Source organism: Gracilinanus agilis, chromosome 2, assembly GCF_016433145.1.
Source record: "Gracilinanus agilis isolate LMUSP501 chromosome 2, AgileGrace, whole genome shotgun sequence".
NCBI classification, from domain to species: Eukaryota; Metazoa; Chordata; class Mammalia; order Didelphimorphia; family Didelphidae; genus Gracilinanus; species Gracilinanus agilis.
Window position 1 is genome coordinate 253,258,059 of NC_058131.1, and position 18,314 is coordinate 253,276,372.

An 18,314-nucleotide genomic window follows, 5' to 3' on the forward strand; every position below is an offset into this window, starting at 1 on the left:
TTTTTTTTTAAACCCTTAACTTCTGTGTATTGGCTCCTAGGTGGAAGAGTGGTAAGGGTGGGCAATGTGGGTCAAGTGACTTGCCCAGGGTCACACAGCTGGGAAGCGTCTGAGGCCGGATTTGAACCTAGGACCTCCTGTCTCTAGGCCTGGCTCTCAATCCACTGAGCTACCCAGTTGCCCCTGGGGTTCCTTTTAGATGTGACCAGTGGATTCTTTTTATATTTACTTTCCTTTCTGATTCAAAGATATCTTGGCAGTTTTCATTTGTGATTTCTTGAATAGTGGGGTAGGGAGAGAGAGAGAGAGAGAGAGGGAGAGAGAGGGAGAGAGACAGACAGAGAGAGAGAGAGAGAGAGAGAGAGAGAGAGAGAGAGAGAGAAATATCTTTGTCAAATGGTGCCTTCTCTGGTGTAGGATGGGGAGGGAGAGAGACAGCTTGGAACTTGGAATGTAGCAAAAAAAATAATTCTTTTTAAACTGGGGGGAAAAGAAATACAGTGTATCAGATTTTTTTAAAATCATGATTTGCAGGTAGTCCAGAAATTCTTAAACCATCTCTTCTTAATCTGATTCCTAGTTCAGCTATTTTTTATATCAGATCATTTTCTCCTATTTTTCAATCTTTGTTTCCTTGAGAATTTTTCTCTCACTTAAAACACTTGTTAAGCTCATTTCTTCTAGGTACTAATGCAGTTTTTGGAGGAATATTCATATTTTATTTTCATTCTCTGCCTATAATTGTTATGGAGTTAGATCTGTAGAATTTTCTATGTTGTTTTTTTAATGGTATTTTCTTTAATTTAGTCATCTCTACAGTTTTAATTTCTGAATCAGGCCTCTGTGCAAGGACTGGTTATTTTCCCCTGCTTCATTTTTGGATGGGGTGGTAAGATCTGCTTGCTCTTTCTCTGGGTCCCTCAGTTCTTGCACCTATCTATACTTCCTGAGTATAATATACCACCCTCAAATTTGAAGTTCAGAATGCTAGATGTTAAAAGACCTCCCTGTTTCTCAGGAAAGAGTATTAGGTTTCTCACAACTCCTGGGCTTGGCCTTTTATGGTATTGATATCAAACTGTCCTCTCAAGGAGGGGAGAGGACAGGAAGGAGGGAGAGAATTTGAAACTCAAATTTTTGTAAAGGATTGTTATTTTTTTTTTACATGTAACTAGGAAATTTTTAATTATAGAAAAAGAATTACAGTAAAAAAATGTTTCTTCTCAAGCTACTTTTATCAGTTTTCCTTATACAAATGATCTTTTTCTTTCTCTTTCAGCAAATAAACAAATAAATTAACAAAGAGGAAGTACCTTATATCTACATATTTTGGATGTCAGACTCTTTTCAAAGATATTTGATAAGTTTTTTTCAAATTCAAGTATTTCTCTTCTATTCTTGTCATTTTCATTTTAGTTTTTCAAAATTTTTTTTTGTTTTAGAAAATTAAAATTGTCTATTTTTTTATATTGTGACTTCCTTTACTCCTAATTTCATTATGAATTTCTCTATTCCTCCTACCCCCAAACTCTAGTCAGAAAAACAGTACCTCCTTCCATTGTCCTCTAATTTTGAGTGTGTGCGTATGTGTGTGTGTGTGTGTGTGTGTGATATGTTAAACTATGTATTCATTTGGGGGAACTTCCTGTGGACATATGGTATAAGATATTAAATACTAATTTCTGTCTTCTAGTTTCTAGATAACATTTGAAAAACTCTTCTGTAGTTTCAATTATTACATCCCACTAAATTCATCTTTTTAATGCTAGTATTCTTCCAATTTGGGATGGCTAGGTGCACAGTGCATAGTGTCAGCCCTCATCCTCCTCAGTTCTAATCCACCTTAGATACATACTACCTATGTGACCCTGGGCAAGTCACTTAACCCTGTTTACTTCAGTTTCCTTATCTGCAAAATGAACCAGAGAAGGGAATAGCAAACCACTCAAGAATCTTTGCCAAAAAAAAAAATGGGGTCAGGAAGAGTCAGACATGATGGAAAAAATGATTGAACCACAACATTCTTCCAGTTATGCTATGTGACTTTGAATTATAGAACACCATGATCACAGAAAAATAAAAATTTCAAATAGCCCAAAGGATAATTGGAAAGTGGAATGATGGAATAGTGGATACAAGAAGGCTATAAAATATTACCAACCATAACTTTCATGCAAGAAATGGCATAAAAGGTATTATCAAGAACACAAATGACCGGAAAAGGAAATTGTAGGAAAAGCAGATGGATAATATAGTGTGCCAATGCACCTTAGGAATGTCCTCCATGGTGATTTTTGGGAAGATATGTGTAGCATGGAATTGAAGGGGAATTTTTGCAAGCAGAGAAAAAAGTCTTCACAATCTAGGTTCCTGAGTTATTGAGATATACAATTTCAGACAGATATCACTGGGATGGATGACCTCTAATGTCTCTTCTAACTTTAAGCCTATGATTTTAAATAATATCAAGTAAAAAAAAGCAAGAACAGAACAATATATGCACTAATTATGACTATTAAAAAAACTCTAAAAAATCTAAACATCATATTGCCAGACAAAAAAGAAAAAACATATTAATCAATTAGTACTTTTTTTAGTGCATTCTCAGTTTCAGCTAGGAAGGTAATAAAAAATGATTTTTTCTGCATATGCTAAGCAGGCTAGCTAATGCCTGCATATACTCTGAAATTGGGTAGGGATCTTATGAGGAGGACCCCCTGAGCATGCTTATAAGGATCAAGTTCATTCATCAGCCCAGTTCCCTGAAACAGTAGATATAACAAATAGTTGACGCTCTACAGTAGAACAACAACAAATGGACTGTTTTGTGAGGTGTTGAGATCCTCATCACCATTAATCTCCAGAGGCAATAGGACCACATGTTAGGAAAGCTCTAGATATGAATCACATGCCACATTCTCATTGTTCAAGACCCCAAGAAACCTTGAGATTTACAAAGCTTAATCCACAGCAACCCTACTGGACAGAAACAACCATTATGATTCTGCCTGTTTTACACTGAGAGAGACTGAGTGACTTTCTTTTGTATCACAAAGTAAGGGACAGAGCAGAAACTTGAATGCTGATCTCCTCTTTCTAATAAGTATTCTTTCTGAGTTAGAATAGAAGTCTGAGTTTTTCCCCACTTTGGAAGTCTGTGATGTAAAGTATCTCACAATTCAAAGTCATCTTGACTTTTTTTTTATTATCTACTTTTGGGTGTTCATCATAGAGTTCTGCTACCTGTCATTGACATGAATGATTCGAATCTTGGAATCAGGGAAGAAGATCAGTGAGGTGTTTTGTAGGTTTATCTCTCTGGTAAGCTTTTATGGAACATCTTTGGGACAGCTAAGTAGCACCATGAATAGAGCACCAGGCCTGGAGTCAGAAGGATCTGGATTCAAATTTGACCTCAGACATGTCTTAGCTTTGTGACCCTAGGCAAGTCACTTAACCTCAATTGCCTAGTCTTTACTGATCTTCTGCCTTAGAATCAATTTTTAAAACAGAAAGTAAGCAAACAAAGACCCAAGCTTTTAGAAGAACTCACAATTTGACTAAAACTGCTAACTGGAAAACTGTATGGCAGAAACTAAGTATAGACCAACACTTCACCTCATATGCCAGTGGTTCCCAAACTTTTTTGGCCTACCATCCTCTTTCCAGAAAAATTTTTACTTAGCGCCCCTGGAAATTATTAAATTATTTATTGAACTCAGAATAGAATGTAATACAAAAAAAGTGTGGCCATCATCGCCCACCCTGGATCGCTGCAGCACCCACCAGGGCGGTAACGCCCACTTTGGGAATCACTGTCATATACCAAGGTTAAGTCAAAATAGATGTATGATTTAGAAATAAAGGGATACCAAAAAAATTAGGGGAGTACAAAATAATTTACCTATGATACCTAAGAATAAAGGAAGAATTTATGTCTTAACAAGACATAGAGAATATTACAAGATGCAAAATAGATAACTTTTACATTAAATTAAAAGAGTTTTATGCAAACAAAATCAATGCAACCAAGAGTAAAAGTCAAACAATAAAATCTGAGGGAAAATATTTATAGTAAATGTCTCTGACAAAGGCTTTATTTCTCAAAAAATGTAGAGAACTGTGTTGAGACTACAAAGAATTCATCAATTGGCAAATGGTCATAGGACATGAACAGACAATTTTCAGATGAAGGAATTAAAACTATCTTTAGTCTTATAAAAAATGATCCAAATAACCATTAATTAGATAAACACATATTAAAACAACTCTGAGGTACTTTTCAGCCTATCAGCCTGGCTAATATGGCACACACACACACACACACACACACACACACACACACACACACACACAGGAAAAAGAAAATGGTCAATATGGGAAAGTGCATGGAAAAACTGAGATATTGGTTTGCTACTGGTAGAGTTACAAACCAATACAATCATTCTGGAGAGCAATCTAGAACCATTCCAAAGGGCCATCAAACTGTATCTACCCTTTGAACCAGCAATACGATTTCTAGGTCTCTATCCCAAAGAGATTAAAAAAAGGGAGAAAAGACTTACTTGAACTAAAATATTTATTGCAGGATGTTTGTTTTTGTGGTGGCAAAGAACTAGAAGCTGAAGGGATATCCAATTGGGGAAGTGATTAACAAGTTGTAGTATATGATTGTAATGCAATACTATTGTGCCATAAGAAATAACAAGCAAAATGATCACAAAAAAAGCCTGGAAATGATACAAAGTGAAATGAGCAGAACCAGGAGAAAGTTGTACAGAGTAATAGCAATAAAGTACAATGATCAACTGTGTATGACTTAACTGTTTTCATCAATGTGAGGATCCAGGACAACTAGACAACTCCAAGGAACTCATGACAAGAAAGGCTATCCATTGCTATAGAAAGAACTCATAAAGTCTGACTGCAGATTGCAGAGTACCATTCTTCATTTTATTTCCTCTGTAAGAATTTAAATTTAAGTTTTTATGCTAAATATGAAAGTACTAAAGTAATATTGTAGTCGCTGATTTAAAAACATTATAGCTTAAATCAAAATGACTTTTAGCAGCTTTATTTACAAAGAGGTAGAAAGAGTGAACATGGAAAAATGTAGATAAAGAGATGGATTCTAAAAAGCCTACCAGCCCTTCTCCTGAGAAGTCAGGCTCAGCCCCAGCAGAGTTTCCCCAAGGCTCTGTCTCCACGTGGATTTTCCCAGTAATCCTTAGTCAAAAGTCCCAGAGGCAGTGTCTTTAGCCAGGGTTCCACCAATGCAGCCTCCTCCAAAGCCAAGTCAGGAATCTCCAGAACCAATCTCTCCAAAAGTAAGGAAAGGAAGGCCAGCTACTCATCCAGCAAGCTGACGCAGGATCCAGGGAAAAAGTCACCTTCTTCAGGCCAGCTCACAGATGCAGAGAGACTCCAAAGATGAACTCCAAAGGAGAAGAATTTCAAAGGACAAGTCCCTTGAACAGGAAGTTCAGGACTTTTTATAGTCCCTTTTCCACGTCACTTCTTGTCTCTTTCCCACTTTACAGGAACCAATCCCAATCTTTCAATTTGCCTAGCACTGCCCAGGGGCAGGGCAGTAGCCTCTGGAATTGTCACACACTCTAGCAAGTGACTTGTGAACTCTCAAACTTAGTGACTGGTAAGGTACTAAGTAGGAGTACTTAAGTTTTGGTTGATTAACTTAAAAGTTGCTGATTTATAGACAAAGAGAGTTTGATTCACTCTTCACACCTCCATGAATTTTTCATTAGTGTAAATGATATGTTGTCTTTCATAACATGATGAACATAGACATATGTATTGTAGGATAACATGTGCACAACATATTACCTGCCATCTTAGGGAAGATGGAGGGGAAGAAAGGAAGGAGAGAATCTGAATCACCAAATGTCAGAAAATTGTTATTAAAAATCATATTGACATGTAATCTAGAAAAATAAAATAAAATTTTAAAGATAGGAGTTAAGGGGTTTTTTAAAAGAAAAAAGAAACATTTTCACCAATTTAATAAAATTTTATTAAGTAAGTATGTGCTAAGACAATATGCTTGGATCTAAGATTACAAAGATTGATGATACACAGGGGAAGGGACAAGTATATAAATAACCATGATACAAGAGTGTTGTATTAATAACAAGGAGAGATCCATGAAAAACTCAATGAGAAATTTAGGAGCAATAAAGAGGATTTTTACCTGAGAGCAATAAAGGAAAGTTCATGGAGGGAGTGGCAACTGAGTTAAGACTTGAAGGAAAAATTTCATCAGACTGGAGATGGAGGGAAGCAAGTTAAGAATGGAGAATGGTATGAGCAAGGAATGGAGACAGAAAAGAACAAAATGAGAATAGGAGATAGAAAGTAGTTTGATTTTTCTATAACATAGATTATATATAAAGGGGAGTAGTATGAGCAAAGGGGTAGGCAAGTATGATGAAGTCAAATTGTGAATGACAGAATTAGTATTTATATTTTAGTAGACAATGGGAAGAAAAAAAAATTTTAAGTAGGAGAAATATAACATAATGATAAGAGCCCTGGCCCTAGAGTCAGAAGATGTAGGTTTTAATGATAGCTTCAACACTTACTAGCTTTGTAACTTTGTACAAGTCACATAAATTCTCTGAGTCCCAGTTTGCAGAATATAAATAATAATACTTACATGACCTACAGCATAACAACATAATTTTTTAGAGGTAGAAGTGACATTAATGATCATCTCATCTACTACATTAATTTTTCACAGTAAGATACTGAGACCCAGAGACATTGTGACTTGCCTCTCCTTCCAAAGACCTGAAAGTTTACTGTAATTCATATGTCTAAATCACCATGAGACCCAATCCACCTAAGAATTTTCCACCCCTTTTTTATCTCAATTAATGACTGTGTTAGAGGTTATTTTCACTTTATACCTGACTGCCAGACATCTTAAGTCCACATGATATTCTGTTGGACTCTTCATATCTGGTTTAAACCAAGTCTAGGTCAAGGTGACATTTTGTTGTCTTTTCAAGATTGTTCTTGTAAGAAACCAGTGCCAGTTACTTTTCATCAAGGGAAATTTCCCATCTCACCTTAATCCCCAAATTTATCTAAGAAGAAAAACATTTTTTGAATATTAAAACACTGTATAAGAAGGGTGATATAACCAGATTGATAGAGAAAGAAAAATTCAGCCACATTGATAAAAATAACTGAAAAGGAATCATAGATTTAGAGCTGAGAGTGACCTTAGAGATCATCTAGTCCAGTGGTTCCCAAACTTTTTTGGCCTACCGCCCTCTTTCCAGAAAAAATATTACTTAGCCCCCTGGAAATTAATTTTTTTAAAAATTTTAATAGCAATTAATAGGAAAGATAAATGCACCTGTGGCCATCACCGCCTCCCTGGATCCTGTAGCACCCACCAGGGGGTGGTAGCGCCCACTTTGGGAATCACTGATCTAGTCCATCCTTCTCATTTTACATTTCCTTATCACAAGAAAACTCAGACCCAGAGAAAGTAGATGACTTACCTAAGGCAGAGCCAGGGTTTAAACTCAAATCTTGTAGCTTACATTCAAGGCTCTTTCTACTGTACCTAACCTTAAACCTAAGGTAGAGAGACCAGTTTCTAAATCTAGTACAATAGTTTATGAAAACCAATGTGGCTTAGTGGATAGAGAAGTGGTCTTAGAGCCAGGAAGATTGAGGTTCAAGTGCTGCCTCTGACACATATTAGTTGGGGAACCGTAGGCAAATCATTGAATTTTTTAGCCTTAATGAAACTAAGATTTTAGACAGCTAAGACTGTCTAAGCAACAAACTGTCTAAGATTTTAAGCCATAGAAAATGTGCTGACCTACATAGAGTTTTCTTATCCAAAAGCTCCCTCTATATTTTAAATTTTTATTGCATTTTTCCCAGTTGCATATAGAAACAATTCTTAACATTCATTTTCTGACATTTTGCGATTCAAATTCTCTTCCTTCCTACCTGAGGCAACAAGCAATTTGATATGTTATATATGTGCTATCATGCAATACATATTTCCATATTTGTCGTGTTGTGAAAAAAGACATATTACCCATTCAAGAAAAAAATTCATGAAAAAAATAAAATGAAAAATGGAATACTTTGATCTACATTCAGACTCCATCAGTTCCTTCTATGGTTAGAGATAGCCTTTTTCATCATGAGTCTCTTGGAGTTGTCTTGGATCCTTGCACTGCTGATAATTAGTTATCAATAAAATCAAAATAAATATATAGTTAAGTCATTCAAAGTTGATCATCGTACAATATTGATGTTACTGTGTACAATGCTCTCCTGGTTCTGAAGAGTTCTTTCTATAAATAAAATCAAATATCCAATCCCTACCCTTTGATGGTCTAGGTGAGAGGAGACGAAGCCTCTTCTCTAATTTTGGATGGTCGATATCACTGATGGAGATCACAATTAAAGAGAATGTTGTTATTGGAAGAGGAGAAAAGATGCAGTGGACATCTGTGTTCTATATTAGGCGTGAAGAACTTTGGACTTCAGGTCAATGTGAAAGAGGAATGTGAAAGAATTCATCCAAGAACTTCCCTGTAACCCAGAACCAGAAGAGAAAGGCTCCGTTTTATGAGAGCACAAGACGCCCCGCCTCATCTAGGTAAGATGTTCAGTTCCAATTTGTTCCATTTTAAGGGATGTATGGAAACCACATTTGACTCACTGAAGTAACAAGAACCAGATTTTCAAGGTACCTCCCTTGTCAGAAGCAAACACAGCCTCTTCCTCCAAATAAGAACTGAAATCTCCAACCTCACACACAGCACCAAAGCTGCTGCCTTAGCAGGATTTGACAAGGCTAATTTGAAGCCCAGAGAGTCTTTTGAGAAAAGTGTATAAAACAAAGCCAAACATGGAGCTAGGTTACAGAAACTGTACATCACAGATTTCCTAGGCCGGCCACAATTCCAAGACAAGAGAGGATATACTTTCTAAAAGACTTTGGGGCAGGGAAAAAAAAATAAGCTTTTGTACGATCGTGTCTTCCAAGCTGAGCTTCAGAAAATGAAGTCATCCATAAGAGATGGCCTCTAATGTAGTTAATAATAATAGTTGTTATCTCTATAGGTTTACAAAGTGCCGGTCTCAGTTGTTCCTCACAATAACCATGTGATAAATGCTCTTATTATCCCCATTTTACAGGTAAGGAAGCTGGTAGAATACCTGCCATTAATCCATAGAAGACATATCTTTACATGGAGGCTTTAGTCTTCTTTTTGACCTTTCGGAGAACTAAGTAGATAAAAAGAGCATTTATTAACCTCTTACTATGTGGTAGGTATTGTGATAAAACACTGAGGATATAAGCCATGCAAAACAGTTCTCATCCTCAAGGAGTTTACGTTTTCATGGGAGAAGACAACACCTAAGAGTTGACTAGAAAAGGGTGGCGTGCCTGCAGAGGCAAGGTGAGGAGATGGCCAGGAGGCTGTGGAGAGGTCTGTTTCCAAGGAAGGCAAAGTGAAAACATTACCCCTTTTCTAGGGCTAGAGACCAATTTTCTTGGAAGTGAGAAAGAGCAATGAGGATGATCATTGGAGTACATTAGCGGGATAGACACAGCTGGTCCTCAGAGCTCTAAAATTCTTTCTTTTTTTCTTCCATGTCCGGAACCTCTGTCAAATGGGGATCCATTCATGCTATTCACCAAGTAGGAGGAGTAGGAGAGTTGGGTGGAAGAAGACTTGTATGTGGATCCTACCCAGTTCAATCATTCATTCATTCAACAGATACCTGTTAAGTACTTTTGTTTTGCTCCATGTTGAGAGAGAAACAAAATTTAGAAAAAAAACACTTAGAGAAGATACTGCATGGGGGCCAGCCAGGTGGCTCAGTGAATTAAGAGCCAGGACCAGAGATGAGAGGTCCTGGGTTCAAATCTAACCTCACTATAACTCTGGGGAAGTCACTTAACCCCCATTTCCTAGCCCTTACCACTTTTCTGCCTTGGAAGCAATACTAGGTTCTAAGACAGAAGGTAAAGGTTTTGAGTTTGGTGATTTTTTTTTTAAAGACACTGTCCTCCTAAAACTTATAGTGTTGCAGAGAGACAATATACAAATACAAATAAGATATATATTATATACAAGTTCAGTAGAGAAACACAAAGCAAATGCTAGGTGAGGACTGAGGGGAAAGGTTGTTATCTACAGGGGAGATAGGAGAAGGCTTTATGGGGGAGGTTGGGTTTGGGTTTGGCTTTAAAGGACAGGGAGGAATTCATCAGCTAAAGAGCAAGAGAAAGGACATTCTCACCACAGAAAACAATGGCATGAATGAAGGCAATTAGGCAGGAAAGTGAAGCGCATGTTTGGGAGACAGAGAGTAGCCCTGTTTGGACTACTGCTTCATCCTTGACATTTATCTGAAAATTGACTCTGTACTTATCAATCAGCTTTATCTTTCTTATCTCAGTCAGCTTTTATTTATCAGCTTATCTCAATCAGCTTTTACTTATCAAATATCTTTCTTTCTGATTTAAGGGAATTGCACTTGTTTGCTCTCCCTCACCCAACATAGAAAGTCCCTAATCTTTCCTCCAATTAGAAATTAGATTGCCTAATTTTGTATTCTAGTTAATTGTTTTCTTTCAATTAATTGGTCTTATTTAATTCATTGTTTTTAATGTATAAAAATTTGTCTCCCTCTGTATTTGGGTGCCAAAGCTGAAAAAGGCAACTGATCCCAATTTGTTAGGCAATCGGTATGTATTGATTAATAAATCAATATGCTCAGAAGTTCAGACTTTTGTTTCTTCAATCATTTCATCTTTTACCCATCACAGCAAACTTTCCTAATCATCATGCCTTTGTGGTTAATAGGGAGGTCACAATCCAGCCCACCCACTGACTAATTGCTCTTAAGGTCCTTCTTCTTATCCCTGTGAATCTGCCCAGTAACAATAATCAGATATAAGGGCAGAGATCCAGGAGATTTGGGCTCTCATTTGGGGTACACATCCCACTGTAGTGCAGAGCCAGAATTGCGTGCCCTTATGAGACTGTAGGGTGAGAGAATTTGATCTATGCTTGTGACTAATAAGGTGTCTGGTTTGTGATCCTTTGAGCAATATCTCCTCACCTACAATCTCTTCACAAACTCTTCTGTTTGGCATTTAAAGTCCTTCACCATAAGACTCTAACTCCTTTTTAAATAGTTCAAACATAATCCTACTTCACAAACATCATATCCCAACCAAACTGGCCAACTTACTATTTCCTGTACCCAACATTCTATCTCTTATTTCTCTGTCTTTGCACCAACTACCCTCATCCATCAAATCCTCATCATTCCTAGGCTGTAGAATCCCTAACTTCTTTTAGAGAAAAGGTCAGAGACACCCTCTAAAAGAGGCCTTTCCTTTCCCCTCCTTCTCCTTCTCCAATGTGTTAGCACTCTCCCTTATCCAAAATTACTTTGTCTTTATTCTGTATATATTTCATATGTACCAACTGATGTTCACATCATTTCTTCCTAGAAAATATAAGCCTCTTGAGGGTAAAAGGGTTGGGTTTTGTGTGTGTGTGTGTGTGTGTGTGTGTGTGTGTGTGTTCTTAGCTTTTATACTCACAGTCTATCTGTTAGGACATAGTTGGTGTTCAATAAATACATATTTAATTTTATTACTGTTGTATTTCTTCTTGAATATTATCTCCTATAAATTATTAATCCTCTCACCTACTATTATTATTCCTATGTTATAGGAATTTAAATGTTGTGGGATTTTATATGCCTAAAAGAAACTCCTAGAAGGAATATAGAGCCACTGGAGTTTATAAAGGAGTGTTGATTGCTGTCCATCATACTTGAAGAGGACCAAAATGATATCACTATGGTGAAGTCAACGTACAGTGCGTCTGATGGTGGCTGATGAGACTTATAATGGTTAGAATGGGTGATTGCCAAAAATTGTAATTAACTCAAGTCACAAGATTGTTAGTAGCTGGATTTATTAATAAGAAAAAGAAAATAAGAGAGAAATATAGAAAAGATGTAGAGAATTTCCTAGCCTAATAATCCAGAGCCTAATAACGCAGTGTATGTCTCCAAATCTCAGCATCAGAAAATAACCCCCTTAGCTTCCTGCTGGGTATCATCTTATAAATTCTTACTACACCCATTCTCTCTTACACCACTCCCCAGGAACCAATCACAATTCCTCAATTAGCCTGGCACCACCAAAGGGGGCAGTGCCTGTGGGATCAATTCCCTGGTTGCTGATTGACCCAAATTCAAAACAAATGAAAGGGAAGTCTAAATCTCTGATTGATCAAATAAAAATACAAATTCCCTTCTCACAATCCCCCCCACCCCCCATGATTCTATTGGGAGACGAGCATGTTGAAATCTCCTCATTGAGAGTCTTGGGAGATTAACATGCCTAGTCTCCCCAATAAATCATTTCAAATAACCAACATATATCTCTAGTGATTCTCCCATAAATGTGTATAAGACATTGCCCTTTCTAAGGGGAAATTACAACAACCTGGGAACAAGGGGGAAATAAAAAAGAAAGAAAACAAAAATAATAATTGGTAGGTACATTGATAAAAAGTCAATTAGGGGGCAGTCCCCTTTGGCATAAGAATTTACATTCAGAATAAATGTGTTCAACACCCTTCAATTCAGTTCATTCTGGATCTCTTACTGCAGTATGTGGTTTCTGCAGGCACCTCCATGGCACCCACTTCAAAAAAAAATTCACCTTCCCAATTTGAGGCACTAGTGAGTCTCTTCTGCTAAAATTCCTCCAAAAGATTTTCAAACTCTGGATTTTAGGATAACCATACAATTAAAACCATATAGATTAATATGAGCTCAGAAGGCAGCAGCTTACTTCATGCAGACACATCATGTAGGATAGTACTGTGCCGGTGTCTCCTATGTCTCACAATTGATTTTAAAGTTCTTTAGAGAGACCTTGAAAGTGTCCATAAATCATTTCTTCTGTCCCTTTATGTGAATGCTTGCCTTGTGTGAATTCTCTATAAAAAATGTCAAAAATTTTGTATATGTTCATTTAAAAATAAATATATTTAAATGAACAAATAGTTTTAAATTATGTACATTTAGACAAATGTATGTAAAATTACTTTTGGTGGCCTATGGAAGATAGATTGTAGCTTTGGGAATCAACTAGATAGAGATAATAATTATGGGAGAAAATATAGGAGCCAATGAAATCACCAAAGGAGGGACTGTAGCTGAAAAATAGAAGAGGGCTCAGGGCCAAGCCTTGGAGTACATCACAATTAATCCTTAGTAATGTTCTCGAGTTCCTTCTGGTGGTATCATAAATCATCAAGTGTGGGTAGTGGTCTTTATGTTTAGCAATTCTAAGAGGAATCCCCTCTCATGTGTCAATATAAATCCCAGAAAGACAGCAGACCTCTGTATTGTTCATGTTAACAATAGCTTCTTTGAGGGGGACAAGCCAGCACTAGCTTTCTCTGTTTCGCCTATAATGGTTAAATTGGTATTTTGACTAAATAAGAGAATTATAAAAAAGTAGTCGCCGATTATTATCCCTTAAGTCAGGAAAATTATTGGCAGCTTTTGGCAATTTTGTTTAATTGGAATATTAATAAAAAGAGGGAAATGTGGAAGGGAAAGAGGTAAGGAGATTGCCTAGCCTACCCTAAATGCTAATCCAATGAAATGAAGCTTGCTCTTGGACAGAGTTCTAATCTCCACGTGGGAATCCTGGTCACTCACCAGCAAGCTGGGCAAGATCCAGGCAAGGTCCCAATGCAGAAAAAACCTCATGAGCTAAGCTCACCAAGGCAGCAGTGAACCCAACAAGAAAGTCCCCAACTCCAAGAAGCTCCAAAGCTGAAAGTTGAAGTCTCAAAGCCGAAAACTCCAGTCAAAAGGCCCAAAGCTCCAAGTCAAAGTTGATATCTGAAAGCCCCAAGGAGCCATCCTTCAAAGAAGAAGTCCAAAGGAGAATATGCAAGGAGCAGAGACTCCAAAGGAGAAACCTCAAGAAGTCCCTTGGACAGGAAGTTCAGGACTTTTTATAGTCCTTTTCCCACACCATTTCCTGTCCCTTCCTCACTTTATGGGAACCAATTACAGTCTTAATTTGCCTAGCACTGCCTGGTTGGGGGGGGGGGCAGGCAGTTGTCACCTATTCTAGCAAGTGACTTGTGAACTTTCATACTTAGTGACTGGTAAGGTACTAAGTAGGGGTACTTAAGTTTTTGATTGATTAACTTAAAAGTTGCTGATTGATAGATAAAGAGAGTATGATTCACTCTTCACATCCCTGACTATTACTCTAGGAGTGATCCTTTAAGGCAGGGGTCGGCAACTATGGCTCTCGAGCCATATCTGACTCTTTTGAGGGCCAGATACGGCTCTTTCTGCAGGAGCCATAAAGTCCATTTTTTTCAGGCGCTGTTACAGGAGCTCGCACTGTGAGCACTGTATGGCTCTCACGAAATTACATTTTAAAAAATGTGGCGTTTATGGCTCTCACGGCCAAAAAGGTTGCCGACCCCTGCTTTAAGGGAATGATCCTCAACAGCTCCTTTGTCCCAAGCATCCTCTGCTTCTAAAAAAAGTAGTTGCTGAGTTAAAACTGCCTTTAAAGTTTACTTTTCTGAGCCATAGGTCTACTCAGAATTTTTAGAGAAGCAGTTCCTGAAGTTAAATTTGTCTCAGAAGTCTGAGACAGCATTGGCTTATTTGAATGCAATAAGTTGTAGAGTATTGGAGTGAATAATGAGCATATTATGCTTCAATGATTTGCACTAAAGAATCAAAAACAAGGGTTAACAGATGGGTAACTGGATATCAGAACTATTCTATGTTTGTGAGACACATGCAGTTTGCCTGATTATAGACCAAAGATGAGAAATTAGTTATGTAAGCTAAGGTAGAGTCTATTGCAAGGAGGACCTAAGATCTGAATTCAAAAAGATAAGAAAGGTGGAAAAATGGGTTTCATAACCCTGTTAAAGAAAGTCCGTTATTCTCGGTGTGTTTTTTCTCATGTTCTTGAGCAGACTCATTTGCCAACAACCCTGAAGTGCTTTCTACTGCCACCTGCAAAGAAATTAAGATAAGATATAAGTTCCCTTAAATGTCACTTTTTACTGACAGCTTGAGAAGAGGAATCCTACTGAAGAGCATAAACAGAGAAGCTTTTGTCAGTTTTAGGATAATACTCTCACCTTTCTCTAAAAGAGCATATCAATACTTCAGCTAGAGATGTCAGCTAAGCCTGAAGCCATAAGTCCCGGATTTCACAGTTGCTATTGAAAAGCAAGTCCAGCTAAGTAGAGGAAAGAGCTTAGAAGCAGAGAATCAGAGAAGTTCCCCCCTGGGTCAACTACTTAAGCTAAGATGTCATGTCTAGGAAAGTGCTGGTCAAGACCATTATTGATCAACTCCTGGAAGCATCTGTTCAACACAGAAGCTACTTTCATTAAGGTGATATTATGGACAGTTTCTGAGACGGAAAGAGGACACCAAAGTTCACTATTCCAAAGGTGCCAATTTATACTCATGTGTTTTCTTGCCATGCTTCTTCTATAAGTGTGTGCCCGTTCTTCCCAATAGATATCGAGTACATTGGTGAGGTAATATTAATCAAGTTTGTGTGTGAATTGTATGTAATATAATCATATATTGATATAATAATTAATATATTTATTATTCCTGATTTTGTTTTATATGATGACCTATGATGTAATTGTAATGATTGATTTTACCTCATTGTTAAGTAAATGAGTACATTTAAGACATTGAGTTATTGGTTATTGTGAGTGGCTAGGTTTATGTAAACAGAAGGAAATTAGTGGGGGGAGGGCTCAAGAACCATACTGATGAGTAGAAGGAATGTGTATCCCCCTACAATAGTGTTACCCTTTAGGAGGTACCCTGAGAGAATTTGAGTGTAGCTGCATAGTGGTAGTCCTTTCTTTGGTCATTTCTGTCAGTCAATGTAAGGACAGACGGGTGAGCAATCCATCCCAAAGAGTGAATGTTGTAGTTGAAAGCATGTTTTTTCAGCTGTGTAACCTCAGAGCAGCAGAAATTACTTCTTTTAGAGATTATCCAGCTCCCTACTCTACACAAAAATTTTCATATTTATTGTAAGGTTTTATATGCTCATAAGTTCTTTCTATCCCTCCTTGTATCACATTCTTCCACTTTGATTCCATAACACAGGTAAGAATTCCTCTCAATTCCTTTAGATCATTTTTCTTTTCTTTCTTTTTGAAGTATTTTTTCCCCTAGACTAGTGCATGGGTGTTTACAAACACAGGACAGTCAACCAAATCCTAGGAATAATGGCCATGGACTGATGGAATGCGTTTTAAGATTTGCATAACAAGCATTTACTGTGCATGAGCATTGCATACTACACATGATGTACTACATGTATTTCTTCTTCTGAGTGTTATATATGGTGAAAGACAATGTGGAATAAGGTTCAAAAGACTAACTTTGGAATCAGTAATAATAAGACATGGGCTTAAGTCCACCTTCAAACACAAAATAATTATGTGGCTATTGATAAATCACTTAACTTGTCAGTGCCTTCAAGCGACTCTCTAAGTCCATTGGTTACAGATGAGTTTTGAAGGAGAAAGTTTCTAAAGCAGGAGTTCCTACACTAATGAAGTCACAAATCCAGATCCCAAAATAAATATGACATCTAACCTAATTTGCAGGGACTGCAAATATTTTAACTGGGAGAACAATGTAATAGATACTGGCAACTTTTCTCCTTTTTTGTCTCTCAGAGACTGATGAGAACAAATGGTATCTACCCTGAAGTAATGCATGAGGGCATTGTTTGTAACTGGTAGAGATTGGAGAATAAAAATGGGGGAAGGGAGGAGAGCCTTCCTTCACAAGCTCTTGTGTGACCAGAAAATGATAGAGCTTCAATATTAGAAAGACATACTATTTATAGTAACAGAATGTGAGATCTAGAGGGCGCCTTGGAGATCACCAAGTCCAGACTCTAAGAAGAAAAGAAAAGAAATGGAAAGGCAAAGCAAGGAAAGGAAAGACAAGGAAATTGATACCTGCAGAATGAAGTCAAATTCCCAATGTCACACACTGAATTAGCGGCAGGGCTAGGACTAAAACCCAAATTTCTTGACTCTTCATAAAATGTTCTTTCTACTACACAATGAGGTTGACTGTCCCAATTACTGTTTTATTTTAAAAAATAAAACTTTCATACATATATGAGACAACTCAAAGAAGATCTAAAAATCCAAATAGCAAAAAACCCAAAAAACAAACAGATGAATACCTGTTGTCAACAAGTCGTCAACAAGCATTTATTAAATCATTAGACAGGCAGATGGTACAGTGGATAGAGCACTGGGCCTGGAGTAAGGAAGACCTGGGTTCAAATTTATTAGCTGTGTTGCTCTGGTTAAGTCACTTTACCCTGTTTGCCTTGGTTTCCTCATCTGTAAAATGAGCAAGAGAAGGAAATGGCAAACCACTCCAGTGTCTTTCCCAGGAAAAGCCCAAATGGGGTGATAAAGAGCTGGACCCGACTGAACGATTCAACAACAAAATGTGCCAGGTACTGAATATCTCATGCAGATGAATGGGCAGTCTACTGGAATAGTCCAGCAGCATACATATCTTGGACAGGTATCAATTATAAACAATGACTTGCCAAATTCATCTAATCCTTCACTCTACTGAAACTGCTTCCTTAAAGTTAACTGAAAAATTGCTATCTGCTACATCCAATGGTCTTATATAAAAATAGTCATAATCAAAGTAACAGTATTTCTTTTTGCTTTAATGTTTTCAAAATGCTTTGTAAGTAATAGCTATTTTGGTCCTTAAAACAACCCTAGAAAGTAAGGGTTATTGTCATTCCCATTTTATAGATAAGTAAACTGAGGCAAATAGAAGAACAGTGACTTACCCAGGATCACCCCATTACTAGACAGTATTTGAACTCAGGTTTTCTTGACTCCAAGTAAAGCACTGACCCACTTAGTTGCCTTTTCATGGTTTTCATCCTCCTTCATCTCCCTGCTGCTTTTGCTGTACCTTTTTGAGGCTGATCATCCCATTTTCCTAGATTCTTTTTTCCCCTCTAGGCTTCTATGATGCAATTTTCTTATGCTCCTCTGATTTGACTACTCCTGATCAGTTTTCTTTGTTGGCTTATGCATCATTCATCTTCTGCCACCTAAAAGTGGGTATCCACAAAGTCTTAGACCCTCTTTTCTCTCTACTTTTTCTCTCAGGGATTTCATTAGTTTTGATGACAA